The sequence below is a fragment of the Taeniopygia guttata genome, chromosome 3 (genome assembly GCF_048771995.1).
Source record: "Taeniopygia guttata chromosome 3, bTaeGut7.mat, whole genome shotgun sequence".
Classification (NCBI taxonomy): domain Eukaryota; kingdom Metazoa; phylum Chordata; class Aves; order Passeriformes; family Estrildidae; genus Taeniopygia; species Taeniopygia guttata.
In genome coordinates this window covers 64,152,425-64,169,385 of record NC_133027.1, presented here as the reverse complement: position 1 = coordinate 64,169,385, position 16,961 = coordinate 64,152,425, and the positions used below count along the sequence as shown (strand labels likewise).

The 16,961-nt window shown below is 39.7% G+C and overlaps 1 long non-coding RNA gene across 1 annotated transcript in view; it reads left to right on the top strand.

Annotated features, from left to right (window-relative positions):
- LOC140683725 (uncharacterized) overlaps positions 1-14,996 on the top strand; it is a 31,420-nt gene extending 16,424 nt beyond the window's left edge. The window contains exon 2 of the long non-coding RNA XR_012055088.1: positions 6,006-14,996. This is a non-coding gene — a long non-coding RNA (uncharacterized lncRNA). The remainder of the gene's footprint in view (positions 1-6,005) is intronic.
- The last annotated feature ends 1,965 nt before the right edge of the window (positions 14,997-16,961 follow it).

Sequence of the window (16,961 nt, the reverse complement as noted above, 5' to 3'; positions counted from 1 at the left end):
CTGGAGTTTAAAGGCAACACACTGGTGTTTGCTTTAACTCCTTAGACAAAAGCCCTATCCAGAAGCCAGCAAGATTTCACTCCTTACTGAAAACAACTAAAACAAAGAGCAGCAGGCTTCATATCAGGGCAGCACTTGAAACTTTCAGTGTTTGTGAGTTCAGTGAGTTCACACTGTCTTCCTTTAAATATGAAAATTCTAGAAAAACAAATGCTGGGCACAAAGATCTGCAATGCTGACTTCAATTATGAAAATCTTTCTGATGGTAATTTTGAGGCTAAATATATCATACTTTGGTGCTTTGCTTGCACATAACCCAGCACAATGGATTCAAAATTTATGACTATTGCCTCTGAGCACTACTAAGACACAACAGTGGATACTGATAATGTTATTTATTCCTCAGTTAAAGTTACCTGGAAGGAGTGAGATCCTACAAGTCAAGTATAAGAAAGTTTTCCTTTAACACCCACCCCTCCTCTCTGCCCCCCTGGCCAAATCTTGCATGGTTCATTAATGGATTTTAACTATATAAGAGTCCTGGAATGAAGGAAAGTTCTTAGGCAAGGACGATGGAGGCGCACAACAGAATAAGTGACTTATACAAGGTCATGCAGGAAACCTGATGCTGTGCCAAGAACAGAGTGTAAGTTCCTTGAGTTCTAGTTAAGCTCTTTGTCCATTTACCCATCCTCCTGCCTGCTTGCCTAAGCCAAATAAACGACAGCCACACACACACACACACACAGACATACACACACACATACACGTGTACCTATGTACATGTGCACACATTACAAGAAAACAAGACAGTATTCCTAAAAACAAACTCAGTATTCTTAAAAACAAACTCAAATGTTTGGAAGCATCAGGCAAAGCGTGCTTGTGCACCTTTAGTTTAAGCAGCCCTGTCTCTATGCATTCTAATGCATGGTGCTTAAACAAATTCAACAGTTAAAACTGCAGCCCATTGAGCATATGGACAGTGCAATCTTCAAAAGGATTTTCATCAGGCAACATGTTGGTGGAATGTGGCTCATCCCAGGAATAAAGCACACTGGGTTTTAAGTTCTTTCCCCCAAGTGCATGGGGAACAAGGGCTTTTGAAGGAATTATCACTCGAGTATTTTAACATGAGAAACAGCTGATTTAGCCCTTGCCTCATTGTCTGAAATCTTTACTTGAGGCTGAAAAGTAGCACGAGCATTGTTAGCCTGAACCATTATAGTCTGGCAGACACAAGCAATGGTAAACAGGACTGTATAATGGTGTCAGCAGCTTTAGGAGTTAGCTGGTGCTACTCAGTCTATATTTAATCATACACTGAGTTTCACTGTCTGATTAGGCTCTACTCCTGTATCCCAGAAAACAGCTGAAATATTTATTCCTGCCTTAAATGAGAGGAGGATCAGGCTTAAAAGAAAGGGGCTCTTATTTTTTGCAAAGCTGTACTCAATGAGCATGTTTTGGAAATACATCAGCATGACCTTTCAGCAATGTGCCAAAAAATGGGAAAAAAAGAGAAAGACTTTGGGAACTGCCAACCAGGAAACATTGTTTTGTTTCTTTAAAAAAGAAAACCAGAAACCCGTCCAAGAATTTTTGTGTAAGTTAGAGGCTAAGTCACTCTCCTTTATAATCACTCATCTTTTTCTGGATACTGTATTTTCAGTGAGGGTAGATAAAATCTGGCAACAAGCTCATTGGCTCTGTGTTTGGATTCAGTCCCCTTGACACTCATCTGCCTCCATAAACTTTCATCTCCTAAACTCAAAGCAAGTTTGCCCAGGAAAGGAAAAAGAGGGAAGGGGTCTGGGGTGAAGCTGGTGAACTGCACAATAAAAATCCAAACTGCAGCTTTTGCCATTTCTCAGTGAAGAAAACATTAGCAATGGCCAAGAAGTGCAATAAAATGCCATAAATCACCCAGCTTTTATTTCCTCTTTGTGAGCACTACATAAAGATGAATTTCTGGCAATTTCTAGATACACACAGGTTTTGCAAGTGTGATTATTTCTTCAGGTTGTGTTGCACTGAGTAGTTTCAAAACATGCACAGAGAGTGAATTGAAGAGAGACCAAAAGGTGAAAAGCTGTATGTACTACTCCTTCTCCCTGTTCCCTTCCCCCTGTGCCGGCTGTTTTGCAGAGTCAGCCTTCCATGCATCATCAGCTCTCTACAAGTGGTGGTGGAAACCCCCTCCCTAGAAGTTTGAGGCCTTGTGCAAAGCCATAGGATTTGGCTATCCCAAATGCATTCTGGTGCATTTCTTATTCTACTCCTCCCCCGTGTTTACATTCCAGCTCATTTCTCATTTTCCATGGGAAAGAAAGATACTAGCAGGTATAACAAGAGGCCCTTTAAATATTTCCTGATTCCTGCTTCCAAATGGGACCCTGAAACTGTGTTTTACAGAGGTTCTCACACAATGTAATTTTAATAGCAGCATAACTTTTATTGAAGTTTTGTTAAAGTGGGAAAAAAAGTTAAAAATAAATTATAAATTCTTTTAATGTTAATTGCTAATGTAAAGCGGAATAACTGCTGGTTTATTAAACACAAGCAAGTCTGACAAACCCAGCCCTCCAATTTTACTTGGAGCTTGGTAATTTTTCTTAGGTGACTGTTCAAAGGGTTTAGATCCCAACTTAATTCACTTTAAGGCTTATTTTAATTTCATAGGTAATTAGAGGTACTTTTCTTCATGTTAAAGATACCTGATGTCGCAGAATGATAACAAAATCCCCAACAGCCAGTTGGGACATAAATGGGACATATTAAAGCATTCCCCAACATTTTGTGCCCCTCTAGCTTAATCAGTTGGCTAGTAAGCACCGAGCCAAATTCTGACTCATGACACATATGCAGCCAGCCTCCTCCCGACCTTAATGACAGTTCTGTGCCTACGTCCAAGGGCAAAAATTGACCCATTTTTTCCCAGGGTGGTAATGGGCTCAGATGCATCTTCCTTCTCCTATTTTGCCCTGCTGATGGATGAGTGCAGTGCACCAGCACAAACAATCGTGGTATAGATCCTAAACATAAATGCGATGTTAATTTCAAGGTCTATTAGCAGCACCACGAAAAAAAATAAATGTTTGACAGGACAAAATCTGCAGGGGAAAAGAAAACATTATTCTCAAGCTTCAGGGAGGTTATTATTACAAACAATGGAGAATCGATAAATTATATTTAACACTATTAAAGGCAGTTGACAGTGTTCCTTTGAGTGAGCACACCGAGGTCCCGAACACCGTGTGACTGCTGCCCGAGCGCCCAGAGCTTTCTAACTCACCGCCGGGTCACGCTGGGAACACTCTGCACAGCGTTTGTGGAAGGGCTGTGGGAAGTGCCCTGTGCCGAGCGCACACACACACACACACACACACACACACACACACACACACACACACACACACACAGACACACAGACACAGACATACACACACACACACACACACACAGAGAGACACACACACACACAGACACACACACACACACACATCAATAAACTGAATCACAGCCTGCCCCCCCCCTCCCGGCCCCCCCGACCTTGTTATGCTTAATTTCTGAGCTGGTGAAGTGGGCTGCTGCACACTCTCAGGGCTGTTTTTTGTTTCGTTTGAAAGCAAGTGGAAAGGCAAAAGCAAACAGGGTTTTGGCTACGAAAGGATGACCTTCCTTGTAAAGAATTTAAGTTTTTTTAACTTCAGAGGGGAATGAGGCAGGAATGCTGTTTGTATCTGAGCACTAACATGGTGAAGGGGAATGGGGGGAGGGAAGCGGCATCTTCCTCCTATCACTTCGGTGCTTTCAAAGATCCCCATTTCCCAGAAGTACTTCTGTAGCAGGATAATATAATTATTAGCAGCTGTTAAAACAAACAACAAACAAAAACAAAAAGCGCAGGCCAGGGCTGGCATGTCTGCAGATGCCTGAGTGCTCTGAGCGCTGCACGGAGAGCTCCGGAGAGGCCCCTTTCCCCACACACCGCTCGGTTCAGGCCTGGTGGGGCCGAGCGCCGAGCAGCGGGGCCAGAGCGGCGGTCAGAGGCATTTATTTTCATCTATTCATGTTATGAATGCCCAACACTCCTCCATTTGACGAGTGCAGCGTTGATTCTTTTGCTTCTCGAGCACACTCTCCCATAAACAAAAGGCAGAAGAGATGAGTTACTTCAGATTTTGAGAAACACGGGGGGGGGGGGGGGCACAAATGAAACAACAGAAGGAGCAAATGCAAAAACTTCCACGCTTTTAAAGAGGAATATGAGGAGAAGGGGAGAGGGGGAGAAAGAGGCTAAATTATGGTTTGCTCCGGTGGCTTTAAAAATCTGACAAGTGGTAGGATTTCTGATCACATCTTTTGTTGTCATGTGGCTCGTTCCTGGGATTGCGGGGGGTGTGGTTTGGGGGGGGGGGGGGATGCAGATCTTTCTTTCCCTTTTTAACAAGAGCCTTCAGGGCCTTAAATTCTGGCTAAAAGTTTATAAACATGATCCTGGGAATCTGTAAAATCCAAAAGCAAATGAAAGCATTCCCATGCGAATTTTTTATTAAAATCACATGATTTTTAAGTAGCTCTCATGATTCCTTGGGCCAGTTTCACGGTTCTGAATGCTCAATGTTGGCGCTATAAATTCTACCTGCTCCCTGGGACTACTTTTCCTGATTAGCTGGCTCTAGGCAGCTACTTGGTCTGCAAATTCCTGTTCGGAATCTTCCATTCATTTATTAACAAGGCAGAGGGGCACAGGTAGAGTGTCAGCTCCATGAATATGAATGCCCTGCTTGACTGATCCGAGTGGCAAGCACCAAAGCAGCGACTCACAGCAATTTAAAACATGACTGCCTCCAAGAGTGCGCACCCTCCCTCTCTGTCTCCCTGCTTCGAGGATCCCATGCCGGAACAGCGATGCGGTGTGTCAGTGCAGAGCCGCCCTTTCTTTAAGCTGGGGCTGCAGTGGCTGAGGCACGGACATGGGTTTGGGTTATGCTGCCGGAGCTCCAGGGGAAGGCAGGCAACATCTGGACCAGGGGCAGGGCGGGCAGGAGGCAGGAGGGTTTGAAACCGCTGTAGCAGAATGCACTGGCTCCCATCCCCGAGTCTGCAGCAGCTAAAATGAAATGCAAAATGGCACATATCGCATGCATGTCCCCTTTGTCTGGGAGGGAGAGACTTCTCTCATTAAAGGGGCAGTACGCAAAAGCGGCGAGGTTTCTGACGCTGTTAAGCTTCCTGATATCTTTCCAGGCTGGATAATAATTGGCAAATGTCGAAGTCTTAAACAAAATTTAGCGGTAGTTAAAAATGTGACTAAACCCCTAAGGTTGGTATTAAACCCAGACAAATCCCTTTAATATACTGGGCCAGACCTGCTGTAAGTATTTATGAAACTTTGCAGACTGGACCCCTCTCCACTGATAATGACGGTCAGTCTTGTTATCATGGACCTCTTCCTTTGTCCTTCCCTTGCCTGCCAGGCAAAGAAGCTCTGCCGCTTACATTTTCTTCTTGACCCTCCTTGTCCTTTTCTCAAGTGCCTCTTATGCTGGTTAGATAAAAGGTAGCAGTGTTCTAAAATGCTGCCTCTGTAGTTTTGCTATGTAAAATGACATTCATTCTGAAGAGTGGTAAGAAAATAATGATCTCATTAGAAGAGAGTTTAGCTGTGTAGTGGTTCCTCTCTGTAGTGGAGATTAAATAGCAGCTAACTACAAACAATAGTCATTTAAACAAAGAGCCACCATCAAAGTTATTATCTCTCTTTCTGCCCTTCAAGAACATCATCAGAAATTGATCCTCTCACCACTGCACATTTTCATCAAAGGTTCTGAATTTTAAGCTTGAAACACTAATTGTTTTGTGCATGTGTATGTGTGTGTGTGTCTATGTGTGTTCTAAACTGGTTTCTCAAGTTGGTGTTCTTAACTAATTTTTGGTGACATTTCACTCTTTTTTGTCACGAACTTTCTTAATTGTTGTGTTTTTTCTTTCTTCCTCAGAAAGAATGGATACAAATCCGGTCTCAAAAAAGAGAAGTGAAGTGGCAGAAATAAAAGAAATAATAGTGCAAATATTTTTTTCTCTTCTGTGTACAAGGAATGCTAGGAGTGTGTGGTCACTGCACATTTGGGAAATGTAATAAAACAGGTGGTTTAGAGTTGCAGATGCTGCCCAGACTGTAATCAGAATAAGAGAAGGATGGGAATGATGAATCTGGGATTTCCAATTTTTTGCCACATCCGGGAGAATCTTAAAGTGGAATTTCAAGACATGAAGCAAGGAAATAAACAGCCACCCTTCTCTCCTGCGACCCAACACCTCCACCTCCTCAGGTGATGGTACATCATTTGTTTCCTTTCTGAAATGAGAGCCTACCTTTCTTGGTTGATGCCTGCTCAGAGCAGAACCTCTGCTCTTTACACTCATGCAGCTTTTGAGCTGTGGAAGGGGAGAGACATGGGAAGCAAACTATCCAGGAACGTGTCACTTAAAACTGGAGCTCTCTGGTTGCTGCTCATGCTGTTGCTGCCATGCAACACCACTGAGGGAGGCCCCTCCCACATACCAGGGATGGCAACAAGCAAAGGAGTGGTGTGTAATGATGATTATGGTGCTGGTTCATGTATGCATACATGCAGCAAACCCCAAGTTGTTTGATTTGTGGTTGTCTCAAATTCAAGCATACATTCTATGTCAGGAAAGAACAGCTTGTGAGAAAATTACGCTCACTGTAGTGCATGAAAATGCTTCATTTTTCTAAGCATCTTTGTTCAGTGTGAAGAACCACATGCATGAAGATCCAAAATACAGAGCTGTCACTGTTTTTTTAAGGGCAGATGTATGCAGTCACCTATGTTTACCATGACCTCCAAATGCCAATTATCTCTAGGAAATCTGAAAGAAAAATGTCAGGCTTTTTGTTTGAGACTTCCCGTGAAAAGTGAAAACTGAAAACTGCAGCAATAGCTTGGTTAAAGCCTCAGTCTAGTTGGGGTTGGTCTGATCTGAATGGATTTCTTTCTGGAACAGTTCTCTTTGCTGTGAAAAACATTGTAAAGTATGTATTTTTCTTTCCTTGAAAGTACATTTTTATTCAAAGAGACTTTTTTATCTTTTAAATTAAAAACATTTTGACCAAGTCAGCTAGGGGTATAAAAGTGCCCAAATACTAGCGAGTCTGAATTCCTGACCTCTGATCTGGAGAAGTTACTGCATGCATAATGTTGAAGAATAGCAAAAAGGGAAGAAGTGTAATAAAAGATAATAGCAGTGACTTCTACTACCCACCTCCAATCGAGAAAGAAGTTATCTAAGGACATTGTAGCACTCACAGAAGCAGCTAAAAAGAAAGCAGGAAGAAAGAGAAAACAAATTACAATTAGATGGTGAAGTTCAAAATGCTGTTTGAGGTAAGCAAGATCCTCTGGAAAATGGAGAGAGAGCAGGAATGAAGCCAAAAGTAAAGAGTGCAAGCTATGATAAGAAAAAAAGAGGATGAAAATTCTGAAGAATGGCAATTATTTGATAATAAGGGTTATTTAAATATGTAAGATACTGTAAGCCCATCTGTCCACAGGATTTCAAGGATGCAAGGAAAGCAATTAAGGGGAACAGGGTTCTTCCAGAGAGTTTTGACAACTCCTTTGATTGCCAGTGGGGTAGATGGTACAGAGGAATGCAGTGAATTTGTGGAAGAGTCAAATTAGTTTCACATTGGTGCTGTGCAAAATGCACAAAAGCATTGCCTTGCAATGCCAGGCCATCTGTGTGACCTACCTGGGGTTATGGCTGGAAACACTTCTTCCAGGGCTGGTGACAACCCACAGGATGGGGACTTGCGTAGATGGGCTGAATCTGTGGGAGCTGCCTGTGCTATTTCCGAAGGTTTTTTTCATGCTGTTACAAGTCTCTGGTTGTTCAGCTCTGCTGCTCGCCCTGCCTCTCTGGGGAGCAAAGCAGTCAGGACAGCACTGCCTAATGAACGGAGCACAGCAGCAGGAGGTCTTCCACCCTGGTTTATTCATTGTGGCCCCAGGTTTTACTTAGCAAAACTCCTTCACACACAAAACAAGTTTAATGCTGTCTCTGATACAGTGTATGGCTACTGTACCTTGACTTTCAATTACATTAAATCCTATTATAATCACTTTCTTTATAACAAATCCTCTTTAACACCTGAAAAGCTCAGTTCCCATGGGTGCAGTGCTGTGTTCTTGAAATAAAAAACAGTGGAATTCTAATGGAAATGCATTAACTGGGAGAATACTTTGAAAATGTGCCTGGCATGAAAGGCCTTCAGCACGCAGCTTACATTCAAATAGCAGAGGAGAAAAAAATTTCCAGAGCCAAGCACTTGTACACCAGCTGCCTTAAGATAGAGTGTCTGAATCACTGTGTTATCACAGTAAAACATCTTGTATGGAAAATCATCACTATCCAAAGACAGGTCAAGTACAGGTTATCTAAGTACTGTTATTATAGAACTGAATGTTTTCCATCAAAACAGGAGCAAGAATTTGAAGAGATTTACAGTGATGGCCAAGAGGCTCAGTGGTATAGTTGATAAACTATGGAGCTTCTTTGTGATTCTTTTATTTGTTGTTGCTGCTGTTTTTTTTTCTGGCTGGCAGAAGGGCACCAAAAGTAGTGTGCCACTATTTGTTAACAGTTCTTTTCAGGGTTCTACTCTTCCTGGAAAAATAAAAAGATTTTGTGCATGATTCACATGTTGTTTGGTTTTTCTTGTATAAAAATTACCATCCTGTTTTCTATTAAAATGAGAAATAATGACTCAGTTCACTTCATTGGGGGAGATAGAGAGAGGGGAAGAATATTTCTAATACAGATGCAAATCTGGTACCTCATCCAAACAACTGGGTCTTTCTCAATGCACTTTACATACAGCTTGAAAAGGAAATGCTCACTCAGGGGTTCTAGGAAATAGCAGGTAAAATGAATGACGTGAATAATTCATGTCTTTAGGGTACCATACACATCTTGGTCTGTTTTCCATGATAGTTGGGTTTACTGAGGGAACCTGAAAGCCTGAGCTACACCTTTATGCTTAGAAACTACCTGTGGGGTTCTCTAACACACTGGCCAAACACTGAAGAATAGTGTATGCAACACTTTTGCACACAGTTTTTAGCAGTAGAAAAATCCTCAGCCCTGTTCTTAACCTGAGTACTGGTTCATGCCTTTGCTTTCTTGGCCCTACCTCTAAGTGGGGAATACACTGCAAACACAGTTTGTAGTAAATGCTTTCTTGTGTATATCTTAAATGTGAAATAATTTAACTTGCATTTTAACTTACATGACCCCTCTTGGTACATACATACCTTCTTTAAATGTCACCAGATTTGATTGCATTTCAACCAAATTTCTGGCAGTGGTGCTGGTAAATGCCATACTGAGCTGGGAGGACTACTCAGATGTCCTTCTTGACCTCATCAGCAACAAAAAAATGAAATAATGATCACAGTTTTCCAGCGTAGGCAACTGCATTCTGACCTAGAGCTCTGCTTTAGTGATAGTGGGGCCCCATATCAGCTTATAGTGACTGTGAACCTGCACCCTGAGGAGTCTGTCATATGCACACATTTCTCCTTGGTTTTCAAGCGAAGGACACAACAGTGTATGCAGGCATGTTCTGCTGCTAGAATATGGCAAAATGTGATGGCTTTGTTGAATGGTGAATGTGCACTGACATAAGGCAATACTCTCTTCCAAAGAGAAAAAACCCATTATGTTTTTCTGTGTAGGAACCTTTTTATAGATTATTGTGTGTATAATTCTGCGGAAGTAGCATACTTCTTCTTGCAAAGTGGAGCTAAAAAATTGTCTGAATTTTGTGGAAAGGTTATATAACTGTACTCTTTCTTTAAATAGTACTTTTTATTCATACTGCTTACTTTCTTATCAGTAGGAAAAAATATTTTCCTAGCACAAAAGGTAATTTCCAAAGGACTGTAATTAGTTCATGAAAACTGCCTTTTGTCATATCTCCTCAGTTGAAATGGAAAAAAGGATGGACCTTTTTCTTTGTTAAAACAAAAACATAGCATATGAGGTATAAGGGAGCCTAAAGGAATCATATGACAATTTGTGTCTTAGGTCTACAGAAAATGATATTGCAGCAGTACTGTAGATTCATGACTTCTCACTTTGATTGCCAACTTTTGGAAAACCTAGAAGTGGTAACTGTCATCTATTTCTTTGCTCATCTCTCCTGAGAGAGAGACTGGAGCCTTATGAAAAAGAGGTATAGTTCAAGTGCTAATGGGGAGATAAGAAGGAAGCTATAAAAGCCTTAATACTGCAAGGTGACTCTAGCACAGTCACATACACTTTTGATCTCTGAGGATCACCTGTGTTCACCACTGTTTTTTGGTCCAAAACAGGAGGGAAGGGGTACTAACAGAAGGAAAAAGACTGACAGAGACTTGGGTAAAATGAAAGGAAAGACATAAGGAAATAAGAAAAAAGGAAAGGCAAATATTGATGGCAATCAATAATAAAGAATGGCACCTAAAATATAGATTCTGTCAGAAAGAATATTTTTTAAAAATGTGGTAATTTCATTTTGGGTGATGTCTTTAACACTGTGTTAAAGGTCATAAATTTTAGCAATAGTCAAAGATAAGAAGAAAAGAAAGAAATTATGGAAAGAAGAGGAACTAGAATCTTCTCACCCTCTCATCTTTCTTCTATGTTCTTATTTTGAACCACTGCCAATAAGTGATTTATTTTTTAATAATAAACAGATGATGCAACCATTTCTGCTGTATCCCCTAGATTATGGTCATGGATGAAGAAGGGAGAAATATCTTCTGAACAAAGGTTCTTATTTACATAAAGATATAGCTAATCCTAAAATCATAAAAAATGATACTGTAAATAAATTTGGGGCCTATAAATAGAAGTCAATTTTAAAGGGCTTACTTAAATAGGCTCAAACCACAAAATAGAAGTTTATTGAAATATGGTTTTAAATAGAAGTTTATTTGAGTAGGCACAAGCCATAAATTTCAAATCCAGATTTAGAAACCCCCAAATTTTAGGAGTGTTTGGAGCTATGGTTTTTGTTCCATCCCATTACAGTGGAGGTTACTTTTCATTTAGATTAGGGTTCATATTTCATATGCATCCAAAATCTGGAGCTTGATTATATGCTCTGCTATAACTAAAACTAAAGAATGAACCTCTTTATTTTTGCCAGTTGTATTCCAATCAGTGATTTTCTTTTGTAGTTCTGTTGTTCTGTAACAACCATTTTTAACCTGAGGTTTTTCAATAAGCATAAAGACATTGACAATTAAGTTAATGAAATTAGTGAAGGTAGGAAAACTATAAAAAAACATTATAAGATATTGCTAAACATGCATCTAAGGAGACTGGGAGTACTATATGGTTTATTACTTGAGGAGCAACGTGGGATACTGTAACTAAAATCTGTTTCATAATTCATATACACAAGAGGATAGACTTAGGGTTGCAAATGGTGTAACTCAGCATAAATTTAATGGAACTATGCCAGTTTGTAACAGGAGGTTCTCTGCATCTCAGAGGGGTTGACTTTTGCTTCTGGCAAAAATTATCAGTGCAATGACAGTATCCCCCACTGTAGCTGGCACAGAGGGGCTAGGTGGCAAAAAGCCGGTGTTACCCTTGATGGGAGCTGGCTCTGACAGCAAGCAGTGGCCATGCTTTGACCAAAAGGTTGTCCCTAAAGGGTTGTTGTGCGGCTAGAGAAGAAGAGATGGGGTTTGATGTTCTCTGAAGTAGGAAAGGCAAGAAAGACACTGCTAGATAAGCCTGTTGCCAAAGCTGCAGCACCCCAGCATTGGTCTGCCTGGTTTCTCTGCTGGGAAGATGGGCACAGGGAAAAACATTCCTGTAAGGAGGGCAAGGTAAATACAGCAGTAAATGGCAAAGCAATGTGTGACTGAAGCTTTTTGATATGGCTCCTGGCTAAATCTGATGAGTCATTATGCTTTGGGGAAGCAGAACAGCCTGTGTGAAAAACAGGATCATGTCACAGGGAACTGCACCTTTCCTGCTGCAAAACAGGCTGCTACTGTGGCAGGTAAAGAGATACCTCTTAACAAATGACACCAGGTTGCTTGACATATCTGCTCTTTGGACTCAGTTTTGGTTTGCCGCAGCAAAGTAAGATACAGTGTCCTTAAGTGAAAGCCTGACTGTGGTGAAGCCCATGAGTTTTTTGTTACCACCTGCAGTATAGCAGGGACTTTAGCCTTATGTCAAATCTGCTCTGAAAAAGTAATGTAAAAAAAAAAAAAAAAAAAAAGTGTAGGTCCTCTGAGACAGGAAGTGCTTAAAATTCCCGTACTAAGATTACGCTATTCTGCCCTTTGAATACTTTGCTTATGCCTTTGTAGGTGGCCTGACTCCACATAAGAGCTGGAAATTAGAGTGGAGGGCAGTCAGTGTTAGCAGGTATTTGTTGATTATAACAAAATAAACTAAGGGAAATACTGAAAAATATCTTAATTGGTCTCAAATTACATGGCCATCCTTACTGGATTTCTCATTGGCTCCTTGAAATTTCACTTGTATACTTCAGTATTTAGCCCTGTCTGCCTTCCAGTCAAAAGGAGTAAAAAGATATTTTGCTTACCATTCCATTAATTCTTTAACACCTGCTCAAATGCATGATTCTCCAGGCTGTGGCATGCTCAGAGATGAGAGCCTGCAGGATAAATACTAGCAAATACACTAGAAATAATGCAGTATCCCTGTGGAAGCAGAATTAAGTAGTTGATTTTGGCTGGGTGTATGGTGAGGCTGTTAAGAAGAAAAAGAGAAGGAAAAAAAAGGGGGATTGCTGAACTGTGATACAGTGTTTTAGAAATTTTATATACCTTCTTGTGTAGTTCCTGTAGGGCTGCTGGAGACCTGAAGGAAGCTCAGTTCGATTAATACAAGGCAGCCAAACCTTTTCAAATAGCAGATAGCCTTTGAGTTTCAGAAATGCATCTTATGCTTTTGGCAAAGGTTGATGAGTCATATATATTCCTTGTGTGTTCAACATGAGGATCAGGCTAAAATTAACCCCATTCTGAGGCAGAAGGTAGGCAACTTGACACTGTGATCCATTATGCTAAAGAGAAATGTTTCTGTCTAAACCCAGAGGTAAACTGCACAGACAAGGAGTCATTGAAATGAATTATGTGGCCAATCTTGTTAGGCCTAGGTCAGAAGCAGAGATATCTCTCTATTTCTGTTCCTCCACCTCCTAAGTACATTTAGCCTTTACACTATTAGACTTCCCTAGGCCCTTTTTTAAAATGTCACCTGCTCCAGAGATTCCAGCATTTTGTATTTTTAGATGCTGGGGTCAGGATGAGTGCAAAAATAATGACATTTCTGCCCTTACAAGTAATTCCTTCATTTTATTGCTTGTAGGAATGAGCCATAATACAGAGTGAAAGAAAACTGCTTAACCATTTTAACCTTTCACAGTCTGAGAGAGAAATTACAAAGGAAACAAGCCTCTTCCTAACCCAGTAAGCTTCCTTGTACCTACCACCATCATGAAGAAGTCCCTTCCTGGTGTGCTTTTGAAGCTACTTGCATGGTGGACAATGGGGGAGTGTATTGTAAGGCATTTTGTCCCCTTAACCATTCTGGAAAGCAGCTTTGCCTGAAACCCAGCTGATCTGATACTCTCATTTCTCCAATCACAATTTTTTTTTTAAAATTTCATTTAGCACTTACTAGTTTTTGCCTTCAGAGCAAGGTCAAATGCTTGTTCTAGGCTCTCTTTCTGTCTTTGAATTAAGATCCTTTTCTCCCCCTCTGCCCCCTTTAATGTGCAAGGCTATATCACTGCTCCTGAACAAGGAAGTGAAGCTGTTTTATGTGGAATCGATTATCACTGGCAGACCTCAACACCCCATTTTCAAATGGGAAGATCTGGCCTAATTTTTTTTTTCTTCCAAGACAAGTCTGTCTGCTGAGTCCACAGTAATTCCCATTTTATGTGGGGGGGATATTTTCTCAAATGAACATCAACTTTTAAAACATAATTTAAAAACCCCTTACCAACCAATTTATCACTTTTAAACTAGAGTGTCCATTATATTTGAGACCTGGCTATAAGTATGATAAGAGCTTCTTCTCAGTATCTCCATATTTTAAGGTTTGGACCAGTAATTCTGGTCTTCAGTGCTTAATTGTCTCAAAATGGGGTTTTCTGTTCCTGTCTTTAACCAGCTGAGATTGCTTCAAAATACGAAAAGCAAGACTATCAAAGGAAAAAGACAACCTTACAGAGGTATTCTCAGAAACAGTGTATTAAACTGAATCTTCTGGGAATATGTTTTAAAAAAGGATCCAATTTACCATAAGGCTGCCTTGCAGTGGTTAGCCTGGTGTAGTTTTCCTCAGGGGAATACATTCAAGTGAGGTGGTGAGGTAAAGAAAAGCATGTGTTTTTTATTAAGAACTTTTAGCCCTTTACCATTTCTGTAAGGAAACACCACCACAGATGATAACTGAGCAAAGGAAAGATCGTATTTTAAGCGAATTCCTATGCAATCGGTGATGATTTTTCTTACCTTTTCATCACTTTTATTAGTATTTTAAAGGAGCAATAAAGAATAAATAGCTATTAAACCCATGAAACCCTCCACAAACTCTCTTGTGCAAAAAGAAAGAAAAACAATCTAAACCATTCATTATAATTTCAACATTTGTCAAAAACTTGATTTAAAAATAGAAAGGAAGGAGAAATTACGTGTTGATCTATATTTAGTGTAATCAGGATTTTGAATGAAGTTTTGAGGCCCATATTTTCATAACTGTGTGTGTGCAACTGATTTGAATTTTATGGCAGGCAGGCGAGCTTTCCTTGAGGGAGGGAGATAGATTACTGAGTCAATATTTGAGGGCTCTTTTGTTTTGCTTTGTTTTAATGTTATTGGAAAGTCTGGGTGGCAGCCATGATAAGTGCTTTACAGCTCACAGATTATTAAAAAAAAAAAAGAACTAATTATTAAAAATAAAAAAGAAAAAAGCAATCAATTGGTTGCACATGGCCAGTACAGAAGAGCAGTGGTTTAAAATATTTGTTGTGTGTGCTTTACGTCCATGGAAATACCATATGAGACTGTACTGATAATCAGGATAATTTATTTGAGAAGAGACTTCTGGATCAAGTTAATTTGTATTAGAAATTCAGACCTCATTTGAATGCTACCTGTGAGGCCTTTAATGAAATGAAGAGGCAGGGGAAGAAGGGTGTTGTGCTGTCTGCTAAATATTAACAAACAACAAAGTAGAAAGTTTTGCTTAACACAAAATATTTTAAAGTATACTTCTCTTGTGATAAAAACATCCTTGGTATCTCAACAGCTTTGAGTAATTCTTAAGAATCTACTGAAAAAAAAAAAAAATCTTTATATCATTATGCACTTCTATCCATGTATAGGTAGGTTTATTCCAGCAGGATGCAGGTGACCCTTAGACCACTACTGCCTACGTACAATATTTTCAGAATTCTGGGAAACACATTAAGAAGTTACACTTCTGGAAACAATACTCCTCTGTCAAATCTCGTAAAGCAATACAAACCAGAGAGATTCCATAAACTTTGCAGGTTCTGTACAGCCATGTTTCTTGAAAAAAGCAACTCCCCTGTTGCCCTTGGCTCCAAGTAAGCTTTTTGACTTGTCGTTTGCCATGCACTTGGAATATAATGAATCCTTCGGTTTAATGAGATATTGTCAATTAAAGAAGCTGAGAGACCAGATTTTATTATTTTTATTGCTTCTAAAATGCTTTACAGAACCAAACATTTATTAAAGTATATAGGTGCACATGTGTGCCCACAAATACACACATACACATATGTAGATGTAGTCCTAAATGGAGCAGCATTTTATCTCCTAAAATTTTAATTATTTTTAAAATAGACATAAAATGGAACCACCTACCATTTGAAAAACGACTTCAAATGCTGTGTTTCATTTTTTTTGGTGTTTCCAACCCTCTGCATTTCCCAGGGTGGAGTTGTATAATCTCACTAAAGAAAACATAAAAGACACACAAACTTCATAAGTATGAAGTAACCTAAATCAATAAGTGCTTTAAGAAAAGTACCCAACAAGTAGCCTTGTTGTTTCTTTATCCTCTTATACAAAATAATTTTTTGCTAGACTGAACTCTGTATAATTTGTGTTAAAAGAAATTGTAGAGTCATAATTTCTGATTTATTCTCACGTTAGTTTAGGCTACTCATAAGAATAATATTAACACTATCTAACTCTTTTCTGAATCCTTAATTGAGGGTTTATAGAAAAGAAGGAAATTTAAAAAAAGAAGAAAAAAATTCTAGGTATATATTTTCCTAATTTTAAAGCTGGGAAGCAGAGACAGAGTAGAGAAAAGTGATTTTCTCAGTGTCACCCATGAAGCCAGCGGCAGAAAGGGAGACAAAATCCAGATTTGCCGAGAACCAATATGACATGGTATCTCCTTTCTCCCTTATCATGGGTGATATCACACATGCTCTTCCTCAGGCTATTTGTCTACCAAGCAAGCACTAGAATGATTTTTCTCTTGTTTATTGTAACTCAATCTATTTTTCCCCCTGAAACTATGCAGAAGAGACCCATGCTAAATTCCACATCTCAGAATCAGACATTTTTGCAGGAGCTGTGTTACCACCTTTTTTTTTTTTTTTTTTTACAATGAGACTATATCCTTCATTCTTCCATTCCTCATAAAACTGACAAAATAATTTCCATCAGAATTTCTTTTTAAGAATCACCTCAGGCACAAAATAATAATGAAAAATTGAAAATAGCCATAAGACTGAACATTTGGAGAAATCATATCCATGACACTGGTGTCTTAAGTGCAACATATTTGGTTTTGGGGGCCACTTAGAAGGCAGCCATATTCATGGCCATGAGCAGTGTTTGGGACAG